The following is a 12,326-nucleotide window of genomic DNA, read 5'->3' as shown; positions in this document are numbered from 1 at the left end:
ACGGGCCATTGTCTACAGCCGGGCCATCGTCTACAGCCGGATCTGCTCCAACCCAACAGACAGAGAGGAACATCTATAAATCAGGGAGACCATCCCACCTCAACTGATGGGAAACCGCCAGGGGCGGCGGGCTCCCGGGGGAAAACCGCCAGGGGCGGCGGGCTCCCGGGGGAAAACCGCCAGGGGCGGCGGGCTCCCGGGGGAAAACCGCCAGGGGCGGCGGGCTCCCGGGGGAAAACCGCCAGGGGCGGCGGGCTCCCGGGGGAAAACCGCCAGGGGCGGCGGGCTCCCGGGGGAAAACCGCCAGGGGCGGCGGGCTCCCGGGGGAAAACCGCCAGGGGCGGCGGGCTCCCGGGGGAAAACCGCCAGAGCCAATGTTGTGGGGGCTCCTGGGACCCCCTTGTGTGCGCGGCCGAGCATTACCCTGCTGGAAGCCGCCATGAGGGGAACACATGTGGCTGCAGGATGTCCTGAACATATCGCTGAGCTGTCACTGTCCCTCGTACCACCACTAGGGGGGACCTATGTGATGACCCCCAGACCATCACACCAGCAATGGGCAGTGTGCACACACACACACACACACACACACACACGACACCTCCCCCATCCCCTTTCTGTGCAACGTTACACAAACACACACGCCCCCCCCCCTCTCCGCACTATATTACATTCCGCCACTCCGCGCAATATATTACATACTGACTCCCCCCCGCGCAGTATATCCCTGCATGATGCCCCCCCGCGCGCAGTATATCACTGCATGACGCCCGCCCCCCCCCCGTATATTACTTCATCACGCCCCCCCCGTATATTACTTCATCACGCCCCCCCCGTATATTACTTCATCACGCCCCCCCCGTTTATTACTTCATCACGCCCCCCCCGTTTATTACTTCATCACGCCCCCCCCGTTTATTACTTCACCCCCCCCCCCGTTTATTACTTCACCACGCCCCCCCCCCGTTTATTACTTCATCACGCCCCCCCCCGTTTATTACTTCATCACGCCCCCCCCGTTTATTACTTCATCACGCCCCCCCCCCGTTTATTACTTCATCACGCCCCCCCCCGTTTATTACTTCATCACGCCCCCCCCCGTTTATTACTTCATCACGCCCCCCCCGTTTATTACTTCACCACGCCCCCCCCGTTTATTACTTCACCACGCCCCCCCCCGTTTATTACTTCACCACGCCCCCCCCCGTTTATTACTTCACCACGCCCCCCCCCCCCGTTTATTACTTCACCACGCCCCCCCCCGTTTATTACTTCACCACGCCCCCCCCCGTTTATTACTTCACCACGCCCCCCCCCCGTTTATTACTTCACCACGCCCCCCCCCGTTTATTACTTCACCACGCCCCCCCCCGTTTATTACTTCACCACGCCCCCCCCCCCGTATATTACTTCACCACGCCCCCCCCCCCCCGTATATTACTTCATGACGCCCCCCCGCAGTATATTATTACATGACGCTCCCCCCCCCCGTGCAGCATATTATTACATGACGCCCCCCCTCCCGCACTATATATTACTACATGACGCCCCCCCGCACAGTCTATTACTGCATGAAGCCCCCCGTGCAGCATATTACTACATGACGCCCCCCCCCCCCCCGCACAGTATATTACTGCATGACGCCCCCCGTGCAGCATATTACATGACACCCCCCCTTCCCGCACTATATTACTACATAACGCCCCCCCCGCACAGTACATTACTGCATGACGCCCCCCCGTGCAGCATATTACATGACGCCCCCCCCCCCCCGCACAGTATATAACTACATGACACCCCCCCCCCGCACAGTATATTACTGCATGACGCCCCCCTCCCGCACTATATATTACTACATGACACCCCCCGCTATATATTACATGACGCCCCCCCCCCCCGCACAGTATATATTACATGACGCCCCCCCCGCACAGTATATAACTACATGACGCCCCCCCCCCCGCACAGTATATTACTACATGACGCCACCCTCCCCCCCCCCCGCACAGTATATTACTGCATGACGCCCCCCCGTGCAGCATATTATTACATGACGCCCCCCCCCCCGCACAGTATATTACTACATGACGCCCCCCCCCGCACCGTATATTACTGCATCACGCTCCCCGTGCAGCATATTACATGACGCCCCCCGTGCAGCATATTACATGACGCCCCCCCCCCCGCACAGTATATTACTGCATGACGCCCTCTCCCCCCCCCCCCCCCCCCGCACAGTATATTACCGCATGACGCCCCCCCGTGCAGCATATTATTACATGACGCCCCCCCCCCTCCCGCACTATATAACTACATGACGCCCCCCCTCCCGCACTATTACTACATGACGCCCTCCCCTCACCCGCACAGTATATTACTGCATGACGCCCCCCCGTGCAGCATATTATTACATGACGCCCCCCCGCACAGTATATTACTGCATCACGCCCCCCCGTGCAGCATATTACATGACGCCCCCCGTGCAGCATATTACATGACGCCCCCCCCCCGCACAGTATATAACTACATGACGCCCCCCCTCCCGCACTATATATTACTACATGACGCCCTCCCCACCCCCCGCACAGTATATTACTGCATGACGCCCCCCCCCCGCACAGTATATAACTACATGACGCCCCCCCTCCCGCACTATTACTACATGACGCCCTCCCCCCCCGCACAGTATATTACTGCATGACGCCCCCCGTGCAGCATATTACATGACGCCCCCCCGCACAGTATATTACTACATGACGCCCCCCGTGCAGCATATTATTACATGACGCCCCTGCACAGTATATTACTGCATGACGCCCCCCGTGCAGCATATTATTACATGACGCCCCCCCCTCCCGCACTATATAACTACATGACGCCCCCCGTGCAGCATATTATTACATGACGCCCCCCCCTCCCGCACTATATAACTACATGACGCCCCCCCTCCCGCACAGTATATTACTACATGACGCCCCCCCCCGCACAGTATATTACTGCATCACGCCCCCCGTGCAGCATATTACATGACGCCCCCCCCGCACAGTATATAACTACATGACGCCCCCCCTCCCGCACTATATATTACTACATGACGCCCTCCCCCCCCCCCGCACAGTATATTACTGCATGACGCCCCCCCGTGCAGCATATTACTACATGACGCCCCCCCCCGCACAGTATATTACAGCATGACGCCCCCCGTGCAGCATATTACATGACGCCCCCCCCGCACAGTATATTACTACATGACGCCCCCCGTGCAGCATATTATTACATGACGCCCCCCCGCGCAGTATATTACTACATGACGCCCCCCGTGCAGCATATTATTACATGACGCCCCTGCACAGTATATTACTGCATGACGCCCCCCGTGCAGCATATTACTACATGACGCCCCCCCCCTCCCGCACTACATAACTACATGACGCCCCCCCCTCCCGCACTATATATTACTGCATGATGCCCCCCCCGTGCAGCATATTATTACATGACGCCCCCCCCCCGCACAGTATATTACTGCATCACGCCCCCCGTGCAGCATATTACATGACGCCCTAAGCCCCCCCCCCCCGCACAGTATATTACAGCATGACGCCCCCCGTGCAGCATATTATTACATGACGCCCCCCCGCACAGTATATTACTACATGACGCCCCCCGTGCAGCATATTATTACATGACGCCCCCCCGCGCAGTATATTACTACATGACGCCCCCCGTGCAGCATATTATTACATGACGCCCCTGCACAGTATATTACTGCATGACGCCCCCCGTGCAGCATATTATTACATGACGCCCCCCCCCCTCCCGCACTATATATTACTGCATGATGCCCCCCCGTGCAGCATATTATTACATGACGCCCCCCCCCCCGCACAGTATATTACTGCATCACGCCCCCCGTGCAGCATATTACATGACGCCCTCCCCCCCCCCCGCACAGTATATTACTGCATGACGCCCCCCCGTGCAGCATATTACTACATGACGCCCCCCCGCACAGTATATTACAGCATGACGCCCCCCGTGCAGCATATTATTACATGACGCCCCCCCGCACAGTATATTACTGCATGACGCCCCCCCGTGCAGCATATTACTACATGACGCCCCCCCCCGCACAGTATATTACTACATGACGCCCCCCGTGCAGCATATTATTACATGACGCCCCCCCGCGCAGTATATTACTACATGACGCCCCCCGTGCAGCATATTATTACATGACGCCCCTGCACAGTATATTACTGCATGACGCCCCCCGTGCAGCATATTATTACATGACGCCCCCCCCCCCCCGCACAGTATATTACTGCATCACGCCCCCCGTGCAGCATATTATTACGTGACGCCCCCCCGCACAGTATATTACTACATGACGCCCCCCGTGCAGCATATTACGTGACGCCCCCCCGCACAGTATATTACTGCATGACGCCCCCCCGTGCAGCATATTATTACATGACGCCCCCCCCCCGCACAGTATATTACTACATGACGCCCCCCCCGTGCAGCATATTACATGACGCCCCCCCCCCCGCACAGTATATTACTACATGACGCCCCCCCCCCCCCGCACAGTATATTACTACATGACGCCCCCCCGCACAGTATATTACTGCATGACGCCCCCCCCCCCCCCCCCGTGCAGCATATTACTACATGACGCCCCCCGTGCAGCATATTATTACATGACGCCCCTGCACAGTATATTATTACATGACGCCCCGCCTCCCGCACTATATATAACTACATGACGCCCCCCTCCCGCAGTATATTATTACATGCCCCCCGCATCTCACCGTTCGGCCTCCGTCGCCGTTCTTCTCTTCTCTCACAGCTGAGCCTCGTAACCCAAACAAACCCCCCTCATCTGCTCTCCGGGCCGCACTACAACAAGCCGCGCTGTGATTGGTCCCCTCTGCCTTCCCTGTGTAAAGCAGCTTCTGATTTGCCTTTAGGAGTCATCTGAAGCGTTCCTCGCCTCGGTATGAGATCGGGGCGGGGAGTGAGGTCATGTCTCCATGGTGACTGAATCCAGTGATGACAGAGTGGGAAGCGGGCGGGGGCGTGGTCTCTGGCACATGAGCTGCTGCGGAAACACAGCCGTTCGGAGCCTTCGATAGCTCAGCTGGTAGAGCGGAGGACTGTAGCGGGGAGCAGCTATCCTTAGGTCGCTGGTTCGATTCCGGCTCGAAGGACATTTTATTACAGCCCAGAAGATATCTGTAGCTCCTTACTAAGGGATGTGTCTCCAAGGTGACTGGTGTGATCATAGTGTTATATCACAGTCCTGAGAGCAGGGGGCATTATTAGACCCCTCATATTGGGGATTATTATTAGACCCCTCATATTGGGGATCATTCTTAGACCTTCTCACATTTCAGGGGGATCATTATTAGACCCCTCATATTGGGGATTATTATAAGACCCCTCATATTGGGGATCATTGTCAGACCCCTCATATTGGGGATCATTGTCAGACCCCTCATATTGGGGATCATTGTCAGACCCCTCATATTGGGGATCATTGTCAGACCCCTCATATTGGGGATCATTGTCAGACCCCTCATATTGGGGATCATTGTTAGACTCCTCATATTGGGGATCATTATAAGACCCCTCATATTGGAGATCATTGTCAGACCCCTCATACTGGGGATCATTATTAGACCCCTCATATTGGGGATCATTATTAGACCTTCTCACATTTCAGGGGGATCATTATTAGACCCCTCATATTGGGGATCATTGTTAGACCCCTCATATTGGGGATCATTGTCAGACACATCATATCGGGAATCATTGTCAGACCCCTCATATTGGGGATCATTATTAGACCCCTCATACTGGGGATCATTATAAGACCCCTCATATTGGGGATCATTGTCAGACCCCTCATACTGGGGATCATTATTAGACCCCTCATATTGGGGATCATTATTAGACCTTCTCACATTTCAGGGGGATCATTATTAGACCCCTCATATTGGGGATCATTGTTAGACCCCTCATATTGGGGATCATTGTCAGACACATCATATCGGGAATCATTGTCAGACCCCTCATATTGGGGATCATTATTAGACCCCTCATACTGGGGATCATTATAAGACCCCTCATATTGGGGATCATTGTCAGACCCCTCATACTGGGGATCATTATTAGACCCCTCATATTGGGGATCATTATCAGACCCCCTCATATCGGGAATCATTGTCAGACCCCCTCATACCGGGAATCATTGTCAGACCCCTCATATTGGGGATCATTATTAGACCCCTCATATTGGGGATCATTGTCAGACCCCTCTTACTGGGGATCATTATTAGACCCCTCATATTGGAGATCATTGTCAGACCCCTCATACTGGGGATCATTATTAGAGCCCTCATATTGGGGATCATTATTAGACCCCTCATACTGGGGATCATTATTGAAGCCCTCATATTGGGGATCATTATTAGACCCCTCATACTGGGGATAATTATTAGACCCCTCATATCGGGAATCATTATCAGACCCCTTATATCGGGAATCATTATCAGAGCCCTCATATTGGAGATCATTTTCAGGCCCCTCATATTGGGGATCATTATTAGACCCCTCATACTGGGGATCATTATTAAACCCCTCATATTGGAGATCATTGTCAGACCCCTCATACTGGGGATCATTATTAGACCCCTCATATTGGAGATCATTGTCAGACCCCTCATACTGGGGATCATTATTAGAGCCCTCATATTGGGGATTATTATTAGACCCCTCATACTGGGGATCATTATTAGACCCCTCATATCGGGAATCATTATCAGACCCCTTATATCGGGAATCATTATCAGAGCCCTCATATTGGAGATGATTTTCAGGCCCCTCATATTAGTGATCATTATTAGACCCCTCATACTGGGGATCATTATTAGACCCCTCATACTGGGGATCATTATTAGAGCCCTCATACTGGGGATCATTATTAGACCCCTCATACTGGGGATCATTATTAGAGCCCTCATATTGGGGATCATTCATTATCAAACCCCTCACATATTGGTGATCTTTATCAGAGCCCTCATATTGGGGATCATTTTCAGGCCCCTCATATTAGTGATCATTATTAGACCCCTCATACTGGGGATCATTATTAGAGCCCTCATATTGGGGATCATTATCAAACCCCTCACATATTGAGGATCATTATCAGAACCCCCATCCCAGGAATCATTATCAGATCCCTCATACTGGGGATAATTATCAGACTCCTCATAACAGGAATCATTAGCAGACCGCCTCATATTGGGGATCATTATTAGACCCCTCATATCGGGGATCATTATCAGACCCCTTATATCGGGAATCATTATCAGAGCCCTCATACTGGGGATCATTATTAGACCCCTCATACTGGGGATCATTATTAGAGCCCTCATATTGGGGATCATTATTAGACCCCTCATACTGGGGATCATTATTAGACCCCTCATATCGGGGATCATTATCAGACCCCTTATATCGGGGATCATTATCAGAGCCCTCATACTGGGGATCATTATTAGACCCCTCATACTGGGGATCATTATTAGAGCCCTCATATTGGGGATCATTATTAGAGCCCTCGTACTGGGGATCATTATTAGAGCCCTCATATTGGGGATCACTATCAAACCTCTCACATATTGGTGATCTTTATCAGAGCCCTCATAATGGGGATCATTATCAAACCCCTCACATATTGAGGATCATTATCAGAACCCCCATCCCAGGAATCATTATCAGATCCCTCATACTGGGGATAATTATCAGACTCCTCATAACAGGAATCATTAGCAGACCCCTCATATTTGGGATCATTATCAGACCCCTCCTAATAGGAATCATTATCAGAGCCCTCATATAGGGAATCATTATCAGAGCCCTCATATAGGGAATCATTATCAGACCCCTCCTAATAGGAATCATTATCAGAGCCCTCATATAGGGAATCATTATCAGAGCCCTCATATAGGGAATCATTATCAGAGCCCTCATATAGGGAATCATTATCAGAGCCCTCATATAGGGAATCATTATCAGAGCCCTCATATAGGGAATCATTATCAGAGCCCTCATATCGGGAATCATTTCTAGCTGGAGCTCCTGGAAAGCCTCTTGTATCCTTGTTTTGGGTGTTTGTGCTCTAAATATTGCAAATGTCATCTCCATCGGAAGAATTATAAAAACATAAATGGCAGTCAGCAGGATTAGAACCTGTGCAGTCCATAACCCCTAAATTATTTTTCTTTCATTATGTAGCCTGACCCCCACTAGGTACTGATGCATCTTGTCTTCACCTGAAGTATGGGTGGAGACATGGGTTGGCCGGGTTAATGTATGGGGGTGGGCCAGGTGACGAGCTAGCAGGAAACTCCCTGAGCCACACACCCCTACTCTCACCCTAACCTGCTGTGCTACCATGTACGCTGCCTCCCTGAAAATAAGACCTACCCCAAAATAAAGCCTAGAATGATTTTTAATGATGCAGAATGTTTTTTCAGGATTTTTGAGGATTCTTGGACTATTAGCCCTAGTTACAGTTAATTAAAAAAGTAAATTTAAAGTGTCCAGACAGCTATACGTGTAAAAAAACAAAATCATTTAGAGCAAAAATGAATGTCTTCTTTTTGGGGAAACAGGGTACGCTGCCATGGACAGTGGCAGTGTCCCCCGCAGCCTAACATCTGCAGTACAGGGTCCGCTGTTACTGTGCCCCGCTGCAGTCACTTACCCCCCCACCCCCCCCAGCCCCCCAGCCTCCTTGCATCTACGCTGCAGACCCCGCTTTTACCTTCCCCGTCGGTCTGACCTCCTGTCACTGTGCACCTTCCACCTTCGGCGCTGTGAGTGTTCCTGGTGGGCAATCATCTCCCGTTCCATACCCGCTGTCACTGTCCTAGTCGACAGCTCCCCTCCCCCGCTGTCAGTGCCGCTGGCACTTACAGCACTCTGAGCTTGCGGTACCATTCCCAGCTGCCACCGCCAACATCGCTGTTACCCTCCATGGTGCAGGTGTGTTCCGTGGTTGGAGCCACCTGCTGCAGGACAAATCCATCAGTCCTGCTTTGCCTTGCACAGCTCCTGATGCCATGTCCATCAGTGTAGCCAATCAGGAGCTTTGGGGGTGTTAGGGCGGATACAGTCCATCAGTATGTCTCCAACCATACTTCCGGTGGAGACAAGATGCACCAGTACTCCTCCACTACATATAAATCACCTCATCTTACCTTCTTTAGTTATTTTTTCCTAACTGAAACATTCCCTTTAGATAAGTCATGTGATCTCGTGGTGACCCTCAGGTATTACTTACCTTTGTGTTCTCTGCAAAGATCATTACTAGTACTTTCTGTGTGATGAAATTACATGGACTGTGCCTCACAAGTTGTTCTCAGAGGAACAGTTACGCTTATCACATTAGTGCTGATGATTAAGGCTCCTGTCACACAGTTATAATGGAGGAGATGATAGTTCAGCCTCCATGAAGGTATACTTATGGTGAACGTTGAGTTTAAAGGGGTTGTCTCACGCCGAAACGGTTGTTTTTTTTATTCAATAGGCCCCCCCGTTCGGCGCAGGACAAACCCAAGGGATGGGTTAAAAAAAAAAAAAGTTTATTACTTACCCGAATCCCCGTGCTGCGGCGACTTCTTTCTTCCTTTACCAAGATGGCCGCCGGGATCTTCACCCACGATGCACCGCGGGTCTTCTCCCATGGTGCACCGTGGGCTCTGTGCGGTCCATTGCCGATTCCAGCCTCCTGATTGGCTGGAATCGGCACACGTGACGGGGCGGAGCTACGAGGACCAGCTCTCCGGCACGAGCGGCCCCATTCAGAAGGGAGAAGACCGGACTGCGCAAGCGCGTCTAAAAACGCCAGAAGACAGCGAATTTAGACGGATCCATGGCGACGGGGACGCTAGCAACGGAGCAGGTAAGTGAATAACTTCTGTTTGGCTCATCATTAAAGCATGATGTATATTACAAAGTGCATTAATATGGCCATACAGAAGTGCTGAACCCCACTTGATTTCATGAGACAACCCCTTTAAGGATATTTACACTCTCCTGTGTTCCTCTGATGTTGTCTCAAGTTTGCATATGTTACCTGGCAGGCCAGTGTTTAAGCCTCTACCCTCCACACATTGGACCTTTTCCCGAGGGCCCACCTCACATACCTCCAATGTGTTCGGTACCGTCATGTAGGCGACATGTCCTTGGACATCTGTTGGGGGTAACCCGAATCTCAGAGCTGCAGGACGATGTGACTCCTTTGTAGCAGTCTCTCTAGCTTGAGTCCCTGCAGCTTTGTTCTCTCAGTGATGTCGGTTCTGGCACCTTATGGTGCTGCACTTCTCAAAAACCGGATGCCCCCTTTCTTGTGCCACTGTCCCTCTCAGGAAGGCACAGATTCCCCAGGACATGTATCAAGCCGACTCCTCATTCTTTGGCTGCTCCCTCTCCCAGCAATGCTGTCCCTCTGAAGGCTCAGCACCCCTGGAATTACTCTCCAGCTTGCAGCTCTTTATAATCTCAGGTCCTCCAGATCTCCCACCTGACCTCTGCAGCCAATGGGAAGTCGCATACAACACTGCATAGAGAAATATGCAAATTGCAGTAATGTATTATGGCCAGTAGAGGTCACCTTTATACCATCCAAATTACATAACTATAGGAACCATAACAGAGCTCATTACAGCACAAACCCGGACCTGAGCTCCCTACCTAGGCACTGCTCCCTCTGTTTACACGCACAGACAGCGCTGACCGTGACATCTAAAGAGGGATTGCGGCAGTTACAAGTGGCTGTCAAGTGTCAGATACAGCTGATAGCTGCCAGGTCTGGAGTAGACTCGGCTCCATGCCCCCTTCACAGCTGCCGATGTGAATTTACCATGGTGGTCATAAAGGGCTATACACATTTTTAAAGATTTGTTGATTTTTTTTTTTTCAATGTTACAATCTATATTTAATAAAAATCCCAAATCCTGCACTTCTGGCACCGACCACTAGGCCTGCTAATAGCCTGATGCTACCTGTCCTAGCAGGATGGCTTCTGTATTTAACAGCCATTTTCATTCCCTTAGGGCTATTTCAGACGACCGTATATCAGCTGGGTTTTCACGCCGAGCCGATATACGGCGTCCTTGTCTGCAGGGGGGGAGGATGGAAGAGCCAGGAGCAGGAACTGAGCTGATGGGTGTATTAGCTATTGGTGCACACCTGGGGGCGGTTATGGAGGGTTTTTAGTTCCCTCCTGGCCAATTTCAGTGGTGTCTCCTGCTGTGGAGTGAGGATGGCCCTGGATCTGGTTTCTGTGGTTCTTTCAGCGGCTCTTCAGGTAAGTTCAGACTCAAAAAGAGTGCGCCCAGGAGGTATGCAGCTGCAAAGTCTGTGCGAGAGAGCCTCCGAGTTGAAGCATGCAAGGTTGTCGGACACTCAAAAGCGTCCTTCGAGCCGGAATCGAACCAGCGACCTAAGGATTGCTAATTAGCTACTACAGTCCTCCGCTCTACCAGCTGAGCTATCGAAGGTTTAGGCCGCCTGCAGACGAGCGGGTCGGATCCGGCAGCGAGAAATCTCGCCGCGCGATCCGACCCCAGAGCCTGCAGGGGCGAGCGCGTACTCACCCGCGCCTGGCAGCCCCGGCTCTTTGATGTGCCGGCTGCCGCGCAGCCGGCGCATGCGCAGACCGGAGCCGGCGGCCAGGTGAGTGCGTGCTCCGCACAAAATTAGAACATGCCGCGGTTTGTTTGCCGCGCGAGATTTCGCGCGGCCAAACCGCGGCCGTCTGCATAGGAGTGCGTATTGTAATGCACTCCTATGCAGACTTTCAGCGGCGGAAATCCCGCGGGAAATCCCGCGGCGGGATTTCCGCTCGTCTGCAGGCGGCCTTAGCCAGATATGCGTGCAGCTGCTTCCTAGGTTTTTGTGTCAGTGCCAACTAAAAAGAAGTTGGCCCTTCATTTGAAGGTAGTGCCAAGTGGAAGTTTTGGAGGATGCGGGCATCGATCCCGCTACCTCTCGCATGCTAAGCGAGCGCTCTACCATTTGAGCTAATCCCCCTCTACGGTTGCTGGCTTCTGGCACTCGGGTCACACCGCAGTCATGTTATCATGCCTAAACCAAGCTTTGACCATGGGAGAAGAAAGGTTACTTTTTTCTTTTTTTTTTAAGTGTGGATTTTTTTGTGCCTTGAAATATAAAGGACAGTGGAGTTTGCTGGGCTTTGGGTGGCCTGAAAGAACGAGACAGTGAATTTTTGGGGTACCTTTTTCCTGGGAGCA

General features: G+C 52.1%; 1 protein-coding gene and 3 non-coding genes across 4 annotated transcripts in view; 1 reads left to right on the top strand and 3 right to left on the bottom strand.

Annotated features, from left to right (window-relative positions):
* Positions 1-4,904, bottom strand: part of AGBL5 (AGBL carboxypeptidase 5) — a 44,732-nt gene extending 39,828 nt beyond the window's left edge. Inside the window, exon 1 of the mRNA XM_066575043.1 lies at positions 4,812-4,904. The gene's annotated coding sequence lies outside the window, so the exon portion shown is untranslated. The remainder of the gene's footprint in view (positions 1-4,811) is intronic.
* Positions 4,905-5,125: 221 nt separating this feature from the next.
* On the top strand, positions 5,126-5,210 carry TRNAY-GUA (transfer RNA tyrosine (anticodon GUA)). Its single transcript is given in 2 exon segments — positions 5,126-5,162; positions 5,175-5,210. It is a non-coding gene; the product is annotated as a tRNA-Tyr (tRNA).
* Positions 5,211-11,487: 6,277 nt separating this feature from the next.
* Positions 11,488-11,573, bottom strand: TRNAY-GUA (transfer RNA tyrosine (anticodon GUA)). The gene is given in 2 exon segments: positions 11,488-11,523; positions 11,537-11,573. It is a non-coding gene; the product is annotated as a tRNA-Tyr (tRNA).
* Positions 11,574-12,032: 459 nt separating this feature from the next.
* TRNAA-AGC (transfer RNA alanine (anticodon AGC)) lies at positions 12,033-12,105 on the bottom strand. The gene has a single exon. It is a non-coding gene; the product is annotated as a tRNA-Ala (tRNA).
* Between the last annotated feature and the right edge of the window lie 221 nt (positions 12,106-12,326).

The sequence above is a fragment of the Eleutherodactylus coqui genome, chromosome 1, assembly GCF_035609145.1.
Source record: "Eleutherodactylus coqui strain aEleCoq1 chromosome 1, aEleCoq1.hap1, whole genome shotgun sequence".
Classification (NCBI taxonomy): domain Eukaryota; kingdom Metazoa; phylum Chordata; class Amphibia; order Anura; family Eleutherodactylidae; genus Eleutherodactylus; species Eleutherodactylus coqui.
Note: the sequence above shows the minus strand (reverse complement) of the source record. Positions and strands in the feature narration are given on the sequence as shown.